An 18,299-nucleotide genomic window follows, 5' to 3' on the forward strand; every position below is an offset into this window, starting at 1 on the left:
CCTTAATATCATTTATAAACAATTTTGAAATCCCAAAAACAAAGCCCATTTCACAGCCCGAGTTTTGAAACTTGGCTCTGATACCACTAAATATAACACCTCAAACCTGGCTCAGACGTTATGGTCGAATATGGCGTGTCACATTGAAGTATTTTAGCGAAAACCTTGTTTTCATTGAAAACCTTTCTTTAAAATGATACACCTCAATTGCTTCGTAAAATCTCTTTTCAGTTGCAGAAGCTTTGTTTAAAACATTTAATTTAAATGTAACTTGTCATTTAAAAATTTAGTTGTGGAAGCGTAGTATTTAAAAAATAGTTATGGTTTAACGTTCTACTTCTAATAAATATAAAGCATAAAAATGATAGTAATCCTAATTTGAAATATTACCAGAAGAAAGACCTTGTTACAACCCAAATCAAATAGAAATAATTTAAAATCAAAACATTAAAAATTACATAAAGACTAAGTCTAAACTTTTTATGCCAGTTGGCCACCTCTGAGTCCCTCCATCCGTCAAACCGCCTACTGAGTGTACAACCCTCAACGAGTATAAAGCAATCATCAGTCATTTTGGGCCTCAGCCCAATTCAATAACGGTGGCCTTTGGGCCTTAGCCCATGTTAGCCTCAGTTGGGTCGAAGCCCACATAGCAATAATATCACAATAATATCATACGTGCAATGATGTGCAACCCACCCCAATAATCCAACCGCTACACACCAACGCCGTCCCCTAGTACAAATCATGTGGGGATATAAATATCGACCCACCCAACTGATACACATCAATGGTAGCCCGGTTGTGGTACTACCTTCATTGCAGTAAGCTACCAATCATATATTAGACTTAATAGCCATCGGTGGATCCACGGTTGTCAAGCAACCATGCGATCCTCATATTCTTCATCCGTTGCATAATTCCCAACCCATATGCAACCTAAACAAAGCATCATATGAATGCATATGAATGCAGCAGGTATACATGTAACATCCATAAATCTTACATTCCAAACATTGGGGTATTTTATTTATTTTCGCCCTTAGGGATTCTGTAATTTTCCTTTATTATGGGTTTTTACTTACCTTGGCCAGTTAACAAATCCATGTTAGCTAAGATGAACGAATGCTATGCACCAGGTAGGATTGCATAGAAGAGGAGGTGAGTCATTAAGACCGCTTACGTACCAAGCTCTCCCTAGATCCAATCCTAGACATGCATATACCCGTTGCCACACCATAACCCTATGACTTGTCCACGGTCTCAATAAATTATTTAAGTTTTATGCAGTCATCATATACTAGGCCCAAAACTCCTTACAAACCTAAACAAGTCCACATACATGCTTATGGCCCACTAGGCCCAATCTCATTCATATGACCCATTAGGCCCAAATCACATCTATATGGCCCACTAGGCCCAATCACTTTTACAGTCATGCTCACATACGATTTTCCATCACATAGCATCAATTATCAATTTTTACCTATTATGGGCCCAACAGCCCATCGGGCCCATTTAGCCCATACTGGCAACGGTTTGGGAATTCACAACCCAAGTCCATGGAATTGCCCATGGGGCCTCAGATAACCTATCAGTTTCCCCCTTACGAGTGTTCGCGCACTCGCAAGACTACCGTAGTCAAACTTTTGGCATTTTGACATTTCAGCTTTTCGGCATTTCGGGATTTGCCGATCTACTTGTGTGTGTGCAGTGTATGTATACACCTTCAGCTTTATATCAAGCTATCATAGGGTAGAAGTACACACCTTATCACCTGGAGTACTAAGTATTCATAATCGCCCGAACCTATATTCAACATTATACTCCATCAATCACATCCCATTAATTCAACATAAATCCACTACTTACCGAAGAACAACCTATACTTGCCTTGACTAGATTGACCGGCTACGATCTGCCTATGTAACTCAAAATCTGACATAGTCCCCCTTCCGCATCTAGGTGGAAAGTCTCGAATGGCTGACACCTTATGCCACTTAAACTTGGGAGCCTCTATCCTAACCTCTCTGCTAGAACCCCCTTTTTCCATCAACTAATACTTAGCCATCGATCACACTCTTGAATGAGAGGGGAAAAAAGAAATAAATGGAGAAACCATGGGTTAACGAAAGTATTGGAAAGGATAAAGAAAATTGACTTTTAAGAGTGTAGAAGTGAAAGAACTTAGAAATATTTAACAAAACCCGAAGAAGATCTAATTCACTTACCGATTGCAAGATCGCTTGCCAACAAGAAATCAAACCCCCAAAGTGTATGACTCAACTTTTAAATAAAAAATAAATGGTCGGCTAAGTTGAAGAGGGAAGAGGTTGATTCTATTAAAATAGGAAAGAAAAGATCAAGAGTTTGGCTTGAAGAAAAGAAGAGATGATATGCGACTAAAGCACAAAAAAACAACAAATGCCCTTACTTGCCCATACAACACACATATATATACTAAAATAAATAAATAAATAAATAAAAATACAAACCTACACTCCCCAATCGACTTAAACTCGTCTAGTTAAATTCCTTTCAATTTCTCCAATTTTTATCATCATCATATCCACACTTAATCCTCATCCTAATCCCTTTGATTTTAGCCAACAATTCCAATTTAAATTGCATTCAAATTGCTTGCACCGAATAGCAATCCTTCCATTCGTTGAGTAGCAAAATTAAATTTCCTTTTGCACATGCCACTACTCGAACTCTAGCCCTCAAACTTCCCAACACGCTGCTGGCCACAGCACCACATCCTATCTTATGCTACCATTCAGTCACAATTAACTATAAGGCTTATATGCCTAAGCCTCAATTTTCTTAAAGAATAAAAATTTAAACTTAGCCAGGCCTGGGATACGAACCTGCAACCTCTCATATCTATAGCATGCTTCTCGCCACTGCACCGTAGGCGCTCTTGTGCCATATTTCATCCCTAACTATTTTTAAGGCCTATTAACTCGCAACCAGGTTATCCTAAAAATATTTGCTACCATTTAGATTCAAACCCCTAATCTCTTGGTTGCACTATACATCCCTTGCCCATACGGCACCTACCTTATTTGTGTCGTTCTTCCTCCCCAATTAATTATAAAGTCTTTTTGCCGACCTCCAGGTTGTCTAAAAAAAACCCACAACTTTGCTCATGCCGCGACTTGAACCCAGCACCTGTCCTTACTCCTAACGCCATCATACCACTAGGCCAAGCACATCCCTTGTGTCGAATTTTCACCAAACATATTTATAAGGCCTAAACGCTTGCTTCCGTACTAATCATATGTGCAATAAAAATTTTCACCAAGGCTAGGGCTCGAACCCTGGACTTTTTGCTTGCTACCAACGCCTTTTGCCACTAGGCCAAGCAATTTCTTGTGTCAAATTTCACCAGGCCTTATTAATAAGCCTTCCACCTAATGCTCAGGGTCATTTAGAAAAAAAATGCAAAATTTTGCTAAACCCCTGGATCAAACCCAGGACTTTTTCCACATTACCAACCCTTCCTAAATCACTTAACAATTAGACTAAACATGTAATTATAAAATATTTAAACACATTTCATTTATTTAAGCCGCCTTCTAACCGATCCCAAACTCAAGGCCCATTACTTCTAGACCCAAAATTCAGGGTGTTACACTACATGTTCAAAATGGCTGAAGGTGAGTCTATTAGAGCTCATATTAGTGAGTTTGTTACCCTTCTAAATGACCTAAAGAATTTCAACGCAGAGATTAGCTACTAGTATCATACTATGTTATTATTATTTTCTTTGCCCTCTTCTTATAAAACTTTCAGGGAAACTTTGATTTATGGGAGAAATCATCTTTCATTTGAGGATGTGAAGGGGTATCTACTGAGTAAGGATAAACTCGACAATGGGTTAGGCCCAAAAAGAAAAGATCAGGCGGGCAAGCCTCAGTTCTAATTGCAAGAAGAAAACAACGATGCAAAAAATAAATTGAAATAGGTCTAGGGTGAGATCTAAATCCAGAAATTGAGACAAAGAATGTGGTCACTGGAAAAAGGGTCACATCAAGTCAGAAAGCTACAAACTTTAGAACAAAATTAAAAAGGGCTGTCAAAAACGACAAGAAAAATAAGCACAAAGTTGAAATTGTTAATACTAGTGTAGCAGAAGATAAAGGTGATGAATTTTTATTAGTGTCAATGAGCGAAAGCTCGAAACTTATTTCCAAATGGATTCTAGATTCAAGGTGCTCCTATCACATGTGTCCAAATAGGGACTGGTTCTCCACGTACAGTTTAGTTGAAGGTGGAATTGTGTAGATCAAGAATAATTCTCTATGTAAGATAATTGGAATAGGAACCGCACAAATCAGGATGCATGACAAAATTATTCAAACAATGTTAGATGTCAAGTATGTACCCGACTTAAAGAAAAATCTCATCTCATTTGGAATTTTTTATTCCAACGGTTGCAGGTTAGTCATTGAGTCAAATGGATTAAAATTTTCTCGTGGAGCTCTTGCTTTAATCAAAGGACATAAAAAGGGTCAATGGTTACTGGTGCGACTACAATTACTGAAGAGGAGTAGAAATCATCGTACGTATCAATGAGAACTAACCTGATGTCGCGAACGCAATGTGGTTATTTCTCTATAGATTTTAATTCAACCAAACTCTAGCACATGTGAATCAATCATATAAGCGAGAATGGTATGACAACATTGTGCAAACAAGGTCTTTTGGAAGACACTAGAATTGGTAAGTTTCGATTTAGCAATACATAGAACAAAAAAGGCTTTTAACTACGTCCATTCTGATTTATGGGGTCGAACTCCTAACATCTCAAAAGAGTGAAATAAATATTTCCAAACTTTTATTGATGACCATTTCAGGAAAGTTTGAGTTTATTTTCTGAAACAGAAAAATGAAATCTTCAAAATCTTCAAGTAGTGGAAATACTATTAGAAAAATAGACCAAAAAATTTGTGAAGTGGTTGAGAATAGAAAATGGACTTGAGTTCTGTTCATTTAGGTTTAATGACTACTGATAACGGGAAGGGATAGAGAGACATCACACCATTGTAGGTACTTTGTAACAGAATTGAGTTACTGAAAGAATAAACAGAAACTTACTAGAAAAAGTCCAATGCATGCTTTCAAATGCAAGAATAGGACAGGAGTTTTGGGCTGAAGCCGTAAATTTGGCAAGCTATTTGGTAAACCGATCTCCATATTAAGCATTGACTGGTAAAGTTGTAACAACCTATTTTTCAGTGGTGTCGGAAACAGTGATTTCAGGGCCACAAATCCAACGAGTAAGTGCATAAATATTATTATTTAATATTTACGAGTCAAATATGGTTTTAAAAAGGTTTTGATATGATAATTTATGTTATACGAATGATTAATTAAGTTTAAATGGTAAGACTCTAAAGTCAAGTGGTTTTAGAAAATGAGGTATCGAGACCTCGTTTCTATAAACCGAGTCGTAAATATTTTTATAAATATTTATGGAATTTTATTAAGATTGTATTAAAGTTTCGGTAAGAAATTTTAATGTTTCGATAGTTAATTAAGAAAAAGGACTAAATCGTAAAATTTGAAAAAATTCAATCACTATTAGTTTAAAGGTGTTAAATTGATTAAAGAATTATAATTGGATGGCCTTAATGGGTAAATTACCCATTCTTAGGTTGGTGGACGGTTAGTGGGGTTATTTAGTTAAAAAAATGATGTGTATTAATTTATGAAAACATTATATTATGTTATAATGTTTATATTATAAGAAAAAGAAAATAAAAGATGATTCATTCATCTTCTTCACCATTTTAGTTGAAACAAAAAGGGGGAGAAGCTTCAAGCTTCGGCCAAACTTCAATGGATACATGTGAGTTCGTTTTTCACCCGTTTCATTTAATTTTTATGTTTTTGAGATCGTTACAACTAGGTTTAGCTAGCCTATCCTTTGATTTTGAAACTGTTAAAGATATTGAATGTTGCTATTGGTAAATTTATGTGATTTTAGATATTAAATGATGAAATTGAAGTATTAGTTGTTATTTATAAGTATTTTATTAAGTAATTTTGATGAATTTACCAATTAGGGACTAAATTGTTGAAATAGTAAAAAAAAGATTTGATTTGAAATTATTACAAATGTAGGCTGTATTGGATGCCATGAGTTTACTTTAAAATGGTTACTTTGCATGTTTTAGGCTCAGGGACTAAATTGAACAAAAGTAAAATGGTAGGGGTAATTTTGTAAAAATATAAAAATGACTAAATTGTATAAAATAATTTTTTTTACTATCTAAATTAATAAATTGTATGAAATTATTAATTTAGATCAAGATTGAATGGAAAATTGAGAAGAAGGGAAAATTACCAAATAGCCACTGTACTTTGTCATTTCTACAATTTAGCCAGGTAAGCTCGTAACTTGATTAAATCAGTTAATTGTGGTTTTGATTGTTTAATATGTAACAACCAAAACCCGACCTAGATGTTATGGCCGAATCTGGCGTGTCACATCAAAGTGTCTTTCTAAAATTGATCTATTCGGTAAAAATTCGTTACTGAATTTAAATCCTTTTATTATTATTTAACTATAGTTCTCATCAAACCGTTTACCAATTTATTTGACATTGGTACATTTATTCAACTTATACCACAGGAGCATTTTGAAAACATTGTTGTTGAAAGCTCATATTCTTTAGAAAATCGTCACGATTTTGAAAACTCGTGTTATCCTAGACTAGCAGTTTAAAATAAAAAAAATCAAAAACCCAATTAAAACTTAAAACCCACAAACGACCTTATACAAAATGAAAAACCCAAAAATGAAATGTAAATTAAATGAAGTTAAGTGCAAGACACAGCAGTCATGTGGCCACCTCCAAGTTCATCATAGCACCAAAACGTCTAAGGCTAGGGGTTACCTGTACAGACAGTAAGAAAGGATGAGTTTACGAAAACTCAGTGTGTAACCCCCTATCAGCCAAACAGTAAACCATGCATGCAGTAATAGTCTGGACTTGAGCCCTATTCAGTATCAATACAGTTTGGGCCTTAGCCCTATATAGTAACAGCGTGGGTCTAAGCCCAATTCAATGTTAGAACAGTTCAGTCATGTAACCCACCCCAATCAAACTAACACACCACCTGTACCAACCAACACACCATGTGGGGATTAAATCGACCCACTCAGCCAACACACCAATATCACAGCGAAGTTGCTAACAGTAACATAGCAAAGCTGCTAATAACAGTAAACATAGTAAAGCCACCAGAGCAGTAATTACGTGGCAAAGCCTCTAATACAGTACTTCCTCCAAATAAAAAACCCAACCCCATGCAGTATGTCGTGTCATAAATATTACGTGTATACAGTATGTCATACTCAAAACTAGTCATATATAAATGTCATACACACATCAATTAACCTACCACTAGGGGTATAATGGTCATTTCGTTGGTTAGGGGTAAAACAGTAATTTCCCCCTCAGGGGTATTTTAGTTATTTAACTGATTTTGAGGTCTTGGTACAGATAATGACCCTTCAAAAGGTCTCCAGTCGTCCTTAACGACTCAGAAAACCTATATGGCCAAAACTGTGTAAATAGGCCCTAGTGGGTCCACACGCTCGTGTGGCCCATTTAGCCCAAATTGAGTCGCGACTATACGATCTCCATAGCCCACTCCATTATTTGTCACTTACCATAAATTTTATTCGTGTGGGGCCCACACTGCCCATCTCGAACCAACGAGGCCCATAACGGCCCAAGCCCACAAGAACGCTCATTGTAGCCTTTATAGTCCGTCGCCCGTGATTTGTGGGCTCAGTTTACCACATGAGTATTCGTACGCTCGTGAGGCCTCAAATGTCGAAGTTTTGACTTTTTTGCTTTTCTGCTTTTGCTGATTCACTGTAACAAAGTGGTGTGAATACACACCTTTATTCAACGTTTTGTCAGTAGCCAAATTGGGTGTACGATTACACACCTTCAAGCGACCCCTTGTAAAAATCTTAAGACTACCAATCTAGATTCAATCCAATTATTCAATCAGCCCTTAAATCGTTAATAATAAGATTCACAACCCTGAATCTCTGTACTGTCCATACCACTAAACTTGATAAACAAAAGTGTAGCCTTAAACCCTTAAATCACTTGGCTAGACTCCCACAAGTGTTGATTGATCCCTAACTGCATAACAACAGATCTCGTTAGAAGGTTGATTAAGGATATAGTTTACACCCATCAACAACAAATTGAGCAAGACAGAGGACAACTTACCGTATCCCCTAGAACCGAATATTGACTTAAAGGGCGGAACATGTGAGCAGGGTATAGCGTTCGATCACCAATATTCAGCATGGTATCCACAAGAAAGGTAATGGTAGATTTGCAATAGAAATGGAGTGACAAAATGAGAGTATGGGACGGCCAATGCTGTGGTCGGCTTGTCAGAGTTTTAGAAGATGTGAAGAGACACAAGGTATTCAGCTATTACCTAGGAAGAGAGGGAGAGACGGAAGCAGAGTTGATCCTGAGATAGTATATTCGGTCAAGGACCAAGAGTGGGATTGAAGGTCTAAGGTATTCAATTTAGAAAAGAGGAGAAGAAGAATGAAAATTTGGCAGAGAGGAAATGTGAAGAAGAAAGGGAAAAAGGTTCAAAAGAAAGTTTGGCACACTCTAACTTGTATTTGGAAAAATAATTGGGAAGTAAAGTTGAGAGAAGAAAAACCTAAATGGTCAGAAACATACCAAAAACAAAAAAGAGGAAACAACAAAAACTTAAGAGGAAAGTTATAGAAAACAAAAATGAAAAGCCCTATTGTTCCTATTCCTATTCGACACCACCAAAGGAAAAGAGAAATTCCCCCAAAGTGTTCCCCCAAAATACCGAATACACACCCCAAATAGTCTAAAATTCGACCAACACCTTTCCACCTAAACTCCACGATTTTCTCTCCATTGTCTCTCCACATTTTCCTCCTCCAAATCCCTACCAACCTTTATCCAAATCTCTTTTGACCAAGTCTCAAACCACCTCTGCAGAGTTTGAATCAAACTCCACCTCTCATGCCACAGAGACATAAAATAAAATCCCTTTTGTAATACCTAGGATTTGAACCCATGCCCTCTCAGATGCTCCATACGCTTCTTGCTACTAAGCCATAAGGCTTTTTGTGACATAAAACAAACACAATTATTTATAAAGCCCATGTGCCAGTATCCAGATTTTTTTAAGAGCAAAATTAAAATATCTGCAAAAGTCAGAGCTTAAACCCAGGACTTCCTAGACACTTCCAAACACACCCAAATCACCTAGCCATTAAAGTAAACATGGAATTTATGTCAAATCACGCAAAATTACAAACCCTATATTTTTGGGTCGTTATATAATATCTAATTGTTTATATATGAATTGAGTTTATTGGCTTGGAGAAATGATCAAGACCATAGTTGAAAGACAATATGGCATTATACCAGAGAATAAATAAGGCCATAGTTGAAAGACACTTAGCACTATACTAGAAATGATCAAGATCCTGATTGAAAGACGTAATGGCATCACGATTTTATCGAGTAAGACAATGACTAAAAGACATTATGGCATCACGATTCTATCGAGTTACACTATAGCTGAAAGATGCTATGGAATCATGAATCAAACAAATAAGGCCATGGTTGAAAAACACTATGGCAACATGATAGAAAATGAATAAGACCAAGGTTGAGAGACACTACGGCATCAAGATGAGAATAAATAAGACCATGGTTAAAAGATACCATGGAACACTCTGATCATTTGATATTTAGGGAACACGTTTCAAGTGAGGTATGTATCATAAGTATGAATACGAGTTGAATGTTTGACTAGTATAGTCTGATAATGTATGTTAATGTCTTGGTATAATTATATATTTTTATTATGTCTATAAATACATTAAATCATGATGGTGTAGTGTGTTTAGAGAATTAAATGGTTACTTGAGCATTTGTATAATATTTTATGTTATTTAATTTGATTAACGGGCATGGAAAGGAAAGGAACGATAAGTATTCAAATAACTTATATCATGAAAACTATGAAAAGGAATGAAAAGGGTGTGTTAAATGAAAGTATGTCTATGTTCTTAAAATTGATGATTTCAAGTGAGGTTATTCATGTTTAATGACTTATCTTATGTTAAATCAGGTGAATTATGAATTGATGCACTAACATATGTTGTTGATGATTCTTGGGCTTGTGCCAAGCTACTGGTTGGATTGTAATTTGTTAGTTTTAAAGTTATGCATTGAAATGGTAGGTGTTCAAATGGAAATGTGCCTATGTTCATGAAAGGGTAGAAAGGATCAAAGTATGTAATTTCTTATGAAATGGTTTATTATGTAGTTGATTCCAAAAGAGTTATGTTTAAATGCACTAACTCGTGGCCATGGTTGATGTTATGCTTATTTTTTGTTTGTTTTGCATATGAAACAGGTGGGGAAAGGAAATGAAATGGTAAGTTCATAGTTGAATAATATGATAAAAAAGGAATGATGAGCTGAATGATGTACTTATATGTGAGAAATTTACGTATGCTATGGATGAATATACCTAGTTCATGAACAACTATACTAATTAGTGAATTGATGTTGTTATTTAAGCTAAAGTAAGTAAATGCAATGAAAAGTAAGTAAATGCAATGGAAAGTAAGTAAATGCAATGGAAAGTAAGTAAATGGAAGGGTTCAAAGTCTTATAAAATCCTATTATGTTAAGAATGAAAAATATATGTGATATTGATGAACTTACTCATTTATGAGTTAATGGTTATAAGTTTGATAAAATTTGTGAAGTTGGTATAGGTCTATAATTAACCTATAAAGTTCATATTTAAAATCAAATGTTATGTTTAAAGTTTATATGAGCTTACTGAGCATTCATTCTTACGTAGTTATTTTTCCTTTACTTTATAGATTATTGGAAGCTCGATCAATTTGGAAACTCGTTGGAGATGTATCACATTATCCAATGATTATATTGGTAGATTTTGATGTCTTAATCAAGGTTATAATGGCATGTATAGGTGAACTTGTGGTTCATGTTAGTTGATGAGTTAGGCATGTATATGTCATTGTGGTTGGTGTAACCTTGGTACCTTTGATGCCTTATTGATGTGTGTCATTTTGACAATGCATTAATGTATGTTTGAATGACTAAAATGGTAGATGATGGATTAAGCACAACATGGTCAAGTTATGGTATGCTTTGGAAAGGTTTTGAATAGATGTGCATGAGTCAAATTTGGTATGTATATATGTTGGTTGTTGGAACTATTTGGAAATGGCTAGTTTGGTGTCACTTTGATGGTTTTGATGTATGTGTGAAGTGGTCCATATGGTAAGTTTATTTTGATATGGCATGAACCTAATATGGTATGGTTGATGTGTGTCAATTTTGATATGTTGTGGTATGGAAAAAAGTTAGTTGATAAATGGTTAAATATGCACTTGTTAGGCATGTTTGATGTATGTGATTGAGGTGCCTTATGGCATATTGGTTGTATGGATAAATTACCTATTGAATTGGTCTTAATATGCATGATTTAGGTATGTTTTAAGACTTGATTGTATGTATAAATTTGTAAGGGTGTGCTTGAATTTGGTGAAAGAAATGGCTTAAATTTGGCCTATTTTTTATCCACATAGCCTAAGACACGAGCGTGTGTTTCAGCCGTGTGTGACACACAACTGTGCGACACGACCGTGTGTCCCTTATAGGTTTTAATGGTTGCTTTTCAAAAGATACACGGCCTAGCACACGGGCATGTGAGGCCATTTCAAAGGTTACATAGCCTGGCACACGGGCATGCGGCTTGGCCGTGTGACCTAAGTTAGTGAGTTACACGAGCACCGACACGGACTGGGACATGGTCATGTGTCTCTATTTCGATTGTTACATGGCCTAAGACACACATCACATAGCTTGACCACACAGCTGTGTGACCCATGCAGTGTGAATTTTTCTAACTTTTTCTTCAAATTTTTAAATGTTTTGATCTAGTCTTGAATAGTTTCTAAAGTGTTTCTAAGGCCTCGATGACTCGAATAAGGGATGATATGCATGTGTTTGAATGGATTATGTTATGATTTATGAAGTTGCTGGAAATGAATTATTTAAGTTACATTTTTACAATAATGCTCTGTAACCCTATTCTGGCGACGGATACGAGTTAGGGGTGTTACAAAAGTTCTAGAAAAGAAATGGTCAGGTAATCCTCCCAATTATTCTAATCTTACAGTTTTTTATTGTCTTGCTTGTTGATCTGTCATAATTTGGTGTAGTAGATTAAACTAATTATTGCACTTTAAGAGCTTGAAGACAAGCATTTTTAGTAAGTTTGAATTATGTTTTCTTAAGTTTTTAATAAGTCAATAAAATGTGCAAAATGAGTGTTTTATTGACCTTAGGAGCTGAATAAGACCTAAAGGTGAGCTAACTCACTTTGTGAGTGTGCCGGAGACTTTAGAAGGCATAATAAACTGATACTGGTTGCTACGTCTCAACATGGGATGTCTGATGTCACAACATAGGGAGCAGAATAGAGAAAGCTCAAGACTACCTTCAATGTTGTGACACAGACCAAAGGTGTCGCGACATACCCCTAAAGATATCCTAAGAGGAGTACACTAATTGCTTTGTCGTGAAACAAGTCCTGGTGTGTCGCAACATTGACTCTGGACGGGAGATAAACATGAAACAGGGGTGCTTTTGGTCTGCACAATCAAACTTAAACTCGAGAATGTCAGCTAACGTAGGGTTAAGGACGACAACCACTTAGAATCTATAAATAGGCTCCTTTGGCACATGTTATGGACATAATTCAATTAGCTAGATTCTCTCTTTTAAATTCAATTTAGTTTTCTTTCTTTCTTAGGTTTTTAGAATTTATTTTTTAGTTGTTATTCATTTTCAAGAGATATGATTTGTGGAGATCGTCAAACTCTGTGGATTCATTTCTGTCTTTAATACAAATCAGACATTTTCTTAAACTCTATACTTTAATTCGTTTATCATGTCCTCTCTTTACACCAACTCTATATTATTTATGAAAGCCATGAAGAACTAATCCTCTTATGGGGGATTAGCGAGTGGAGGTATGATTTATTAACTATTTTGTAGGGTTACTCAATGGATTAGCTGTTCAGGAAAGGAAGAACGTGAAACAAATTCTAGGTTTGACAACCCCTAGAAGTCATCAAGGTGGGACTTAACCCAAAATTGGTATTGTCCATCCATGAACCTTGACCACAAGCCAGTTTGGACTATGAGATAGGAAGATAAGTAGTCCTTTTTGACTCGTTATGTTAGTGAAAGATCGAAAGATCCTACTAAGGTAACGACTAGTTGATTGACCAAGAACCAGAAATGACAGTTGATAGGGATTACTGAAGTGAGCTAATCACCTATAATCAAGATTTGATTCATTCTACTCTTTTATCTTTTGAATTTTATTTCTTTTATGTTATTTTGTTTTATCATTACAAAAACCTTAAAGACATTTTTTTATTATTTTCTTGTACTATAATTAATTTAGAGTACTAATTAGATCTTTTAGTGTTTAGGTTAGAATTGATTTATCAGTAACCTCCCTTGGGTACGATCCTCGGAGTACTCACCTACTTTGTTGTAAAACTATATTACAACTCAACCCGTATACTTGCGGATACCGCCTTGTATTTCTATATTTTATTATAGTATTCACACTCTGGACTTTAGTACGTTTGGAGGCAGTGTAACACCCCTAACCCGTATCAGTCGTCGAATTAGGGTTACGAGAGATTACCGAACAATTCACAGCTTAAGGGAGTCATTCATTACTATTTATGTTTAAGGTAATATAAACTCAATTATATGAATCATGTGTACATCTCATTTATAACATTCAAATAATTAAATTATAACATAGATATTTACATGAAAAATTCTAGGTACAAACATTAAGACATTCAAACACATAAATTGAATACATGCCAAAATATCTATTTAACTTGGCAAATATCAAACATATCATTTTCTTAATTCTACATTTGTGCATGTTAAAAATCTAACAAACTATTACATTAATTATTGTCCAAACACATATGCAACTTTAATATCATTACCATATAGCCAAACATAACTTTAATGCAACATATATATAATGCACATTATAGCATATCATTATGAACCATTAAATGAGCAAAATATATGAATTATATTACACCCCATTCGCACACTAAAAATCATACATAAATAGAACTTACATAACCAAGTTCACATGATTATACCATTGATATATACATTTATTTAATAATTTAATAATATGGCTGAATATACATTATACTTATTATTATCCCTTTACAGAATTATATAACAAATATAGCAAACATATATACTTTATATTAAGCTTACTAACTTGAACTAATTCATATCATAAATCATGCATTCCAAATAAACTAATATTAAGTCACAACCGAATTACATATATATATACCTATATATCAACCATGTTTGCCTCATTTAATCTAAATTATAAAATTCGACTAATGTAGAACATATCAATATGGCAAGCTTACTATAATGAATAATCATAAGTCATACATATCATTATTTTATACCATAAGCATATACCAAATACACCACATATATATGACATGCATTTTACTAACTAATGCATTACATATTATAACTCAATAAACATCCATCATTTAATGCATAACCGAAACACATGACCAAACACCACCACAGATATATATATATACACCTTGAGATAATATATATATCATACCAACACATCATGTGCATATATATATATGTGCAAGTACCGAATCATCAATCAAATATATATTCATTACTATCAAACATAAAACATAATTGAATCATTTTAACCAAAAGTAACATGACAAACATAATTCATACTCATGTATATACCAAAGCCAATTCAACCAAACCACATCCAAATTCACCAACCATTATTAATACATATAACACATATAAAACTTGACTGAAGTTTCATATACTCTCAAAGCATATTAGCCATTTTCGCATGGCTTAATATATACACAACTTCAAACTTAACCAAACATAATCTATCTTATACATGCCATAGTATCAAGTTTAAACTTATAATGTACCAAAACAACAGTCGATAGTGTGATGGACTTTGTTGACGATTCCTGAGCTCGTAACTAATCTCCAAAATCTATAAAATAGTGGCAAACATAAACACACACAGTAAGCTATCATAGCTTAGTAAGTCATAAGCAAATAAACAACTAAATGCCATAATCAACTCATTTAAACCAAACCAAATTATTATATCATAATCACATTAAATATCAAACTTATAATTTCATGTATAACATATACTTTCACAAATAAACTTAATCATGGCCGAATATACATGTATTTATTATCAATGTAATATTCAATTTCAAAACCATAATACCATTATATAACCGAATCTATATAAACCCACATACATATATCCATGAATCATTTCATAAATATTCACGTGATATAATCAAAAGGCTGAATACACTTTTCATATGCACATACATTTTTCATTTACATTACATGATTTACAACATATATCAAGTAACCTACTTACCTTATTTCAAATAAGAAATAAACTATCACATTCCTAATCACTTTAGCTCATTTTACATATTCAATCACAACTATCATTTCTTGTTGAACCATTCGAAATTGAATAGGATACTTAGTTAATCACATATATCGTACAATGCCAACGTCCCAGACGTGGTCTTACATGCTATCTCATATCGATGCCATTGTCCCAGACAGGGTCTTACACAAATCAAATATGATGCCGATGTTCCAGACTTACATGTAACCACATATAATGATGCCAATGTTCCATAAATGGTCTTACACAAAAACACATATCGAAAATCCTATGTCATGACATATGTCTCCTAGCTATTCCTAAGGTTTGTACGGGGCTTCCGGATGTCATAACTCAATCGAAACGAATTCGTAAACGTAGCTCCCAAGCTTATTGACATTCGGCTAGCACATATATATTTCCACATAGTTCATTTTAGCATATAAAATTCATATTTATTTAAAATTAACAATATCTATTTTCTTATAAACTTACCTCGGACGATAAAAAGCGGAACGGGATGGCTAATCGACAACTTTAGTTTTCCCTCGATCTAAATCCGATTTCTTTGGTTCTTGATCTTAACACATTCAAATTAAACTCATTCGAACATATTTTCACTCATTTTAGTCCAAAAACACAAAAATGGGAAAATTACTATTTTACCCATAACATTTACACTTTTTACAATTTAGTCCTTATTCCACAAAACACAAAATATGCAAAATTTCAATATATCATGCTTAGGTCTAATATTCATCTTCCTCATACAAGTCCACACATTTCATTTTTTTCATATTTTAGTCCCTCAATTTATTATTTTTGCAAGTTAGTCCTAATTACTCAAAATAATAAAAAATTCCAATGCAAAACATGTTAATCCAAAACATATCTTTCATATTTCATCAACTAACATAACAAAGCTCAAATATCCATCAATAGCATAACTCAAAATATTCATCAAAATAAAAAATTCAAGCATGGGATTTGTACATTACACTGTAACGATCTCAAAAACGTAAAAATTATAAAAAAACTGAGCTAGTTACATACCTTGATTGAGCTTATCACCGAACCTAAGAAAACCTTATTTCTTTTCTTTTCTTTTATGTTTCGGTCATAGAAACAAAATATGACAATGGTTTTTAATTAATTAATCATTTTACATATATAACCTTTATTAATTAATATAAAACCATTATATAATATGGTCATGACCGTCCATAATTTGCAACATAAATACATCATGTAATGAAGACATCATCAATTCAGCCCTTTTAAAATTAACCATCAATTTTTATTTTATGTGATTAAGCCCTTTTTATTAAATCGGGCACTCAAGCGACAAAATTAAATCATGAAAATTTCACACATATAAATTCACACATAATAAACATATAAAATAATTTTAAAATATTTTTTGACTCGGATTCATGGTCTCAAAACCACCGTTCTGAATAGGGTCTAAATCGTGCTGTTACAGGCGGTCAAGTTGTTGGTGCCATTGTCAGGAAGGCAACGCCACCAGTTTGATTTTATTTTTTGCGTAGAAAGAATAATTAAAAAATTTTTAAGTTATAAATATGATTCCATTTTATTTTGTTTATTCTTACTAATCTTCTCTTTCTGGGTTTAGTGTATGACTCGAAGTAGGGGCACACCTACTGTAGCAATCACAGATCTAGAGAGAATAATCTAAAGAAACCGCCAACAGTAATAGCAGCAGTAACAACAGATGCAAGATTCACCACCACCAGCTGCAGGTAATGTAGCATGTGAAAATCCATTATTCGGTGACACTGATGATAACACCTTAGGAAACCTACCAGTACAACAGCTGCTCGCAAACGTACATATGGCTCCGAACGAGAGAACCCTAAAGGATTATGCCTTACCAAGTCTAATCATGGTTCAAGAAAGTATAGCAAGGCTGACGATTATAGCTAATAATTTCGAGATCAAACTGGCGATGATTCAGTTGTTCCAGAATAATCTGTAATTTAGGGGCACAGTGACAGAAGACCCTAATCAACATTTAAAATGGTTTCTCCAACTCTGCGAAACTTTTAAGTATAACGGGGTAACTGGTGATGCTATTCATCTTCAGTTGTTCCCCTTCTCTTTGATTGAAAACACATTTTCTAGGTTAGATTTAGAGGCACTAGGGTCTATCACAACATGGGATGAACTCACTGGAAAGTTCTTACAGAAGTTCTTCCTGTTTAGCAAAGCAGTTCAACTAAGAAGAGAGATTACTATTTTTAGATAGATGAAAGGAGAAAGTTTTTATGAAGTGTGGGAATGTTCTAAAATGTTTATTAAAAAATGACCGTACCATGGGTTTTCAAATTGGATGCGACTATAGGTCTTTTATAACGGGTTGGATGAAAACGCACGACCTAGATTAGACGGAGCAGTAGGAAGAGCCCTTATGAACAGGATGTATGAGGATGTATACATAATTTTTGAAAACATGGCATTAAACTCTTTTTAGTGGCCGATTGAACAATTCGCACATGGATAGAAACCCATTACGATCAAAACTATCTAGAGGAGGACAAGTATTAGTAGATAATGGATAAACCCAATCATATCGAATCTACTTCTACACTGTTTATACATGGAGGAGACAAACCACTCTTCCACTATATTAATAATCCAAC

The 18,299-nt window shown here is 34.4% G+C and overlaps 1 non-coding gene across 1 annotated transcript; it reads right to left on the bottom strand.

Moving 5' to 3' along the window:
• Positions 1-17,872: 17,872 nt before the first annotated feature.
• Positions 17,873-17,979, bottom strand: LOC121213200 (small nucleolar RNA R71). The gene has a single exon (XR_005908572.1). It is a non-coding gene; the product is annotated as a small nucleolar RNA R71 (small nucleolar RNA).
• Positions 17,980-18,299: the final 320 nt, after the last annotated feature.

This window comes from Gossypium hirsutum, chromosome A13 (assembly GCF_007990345.1).
Source record: "Gossypium hirsutum isolate 1008001.06 chromosome A13, Gossypium_hirsutum_v2.1, whole genome shotgun sequence".
In the NCBI taxonomy this organism is placed as follows: Eukaryota; Viridiplantae; Streptophyta; class Magnoliopsida; order Malvales; family Malvaceae; genus Gossypium; species Gossypium hirsutum.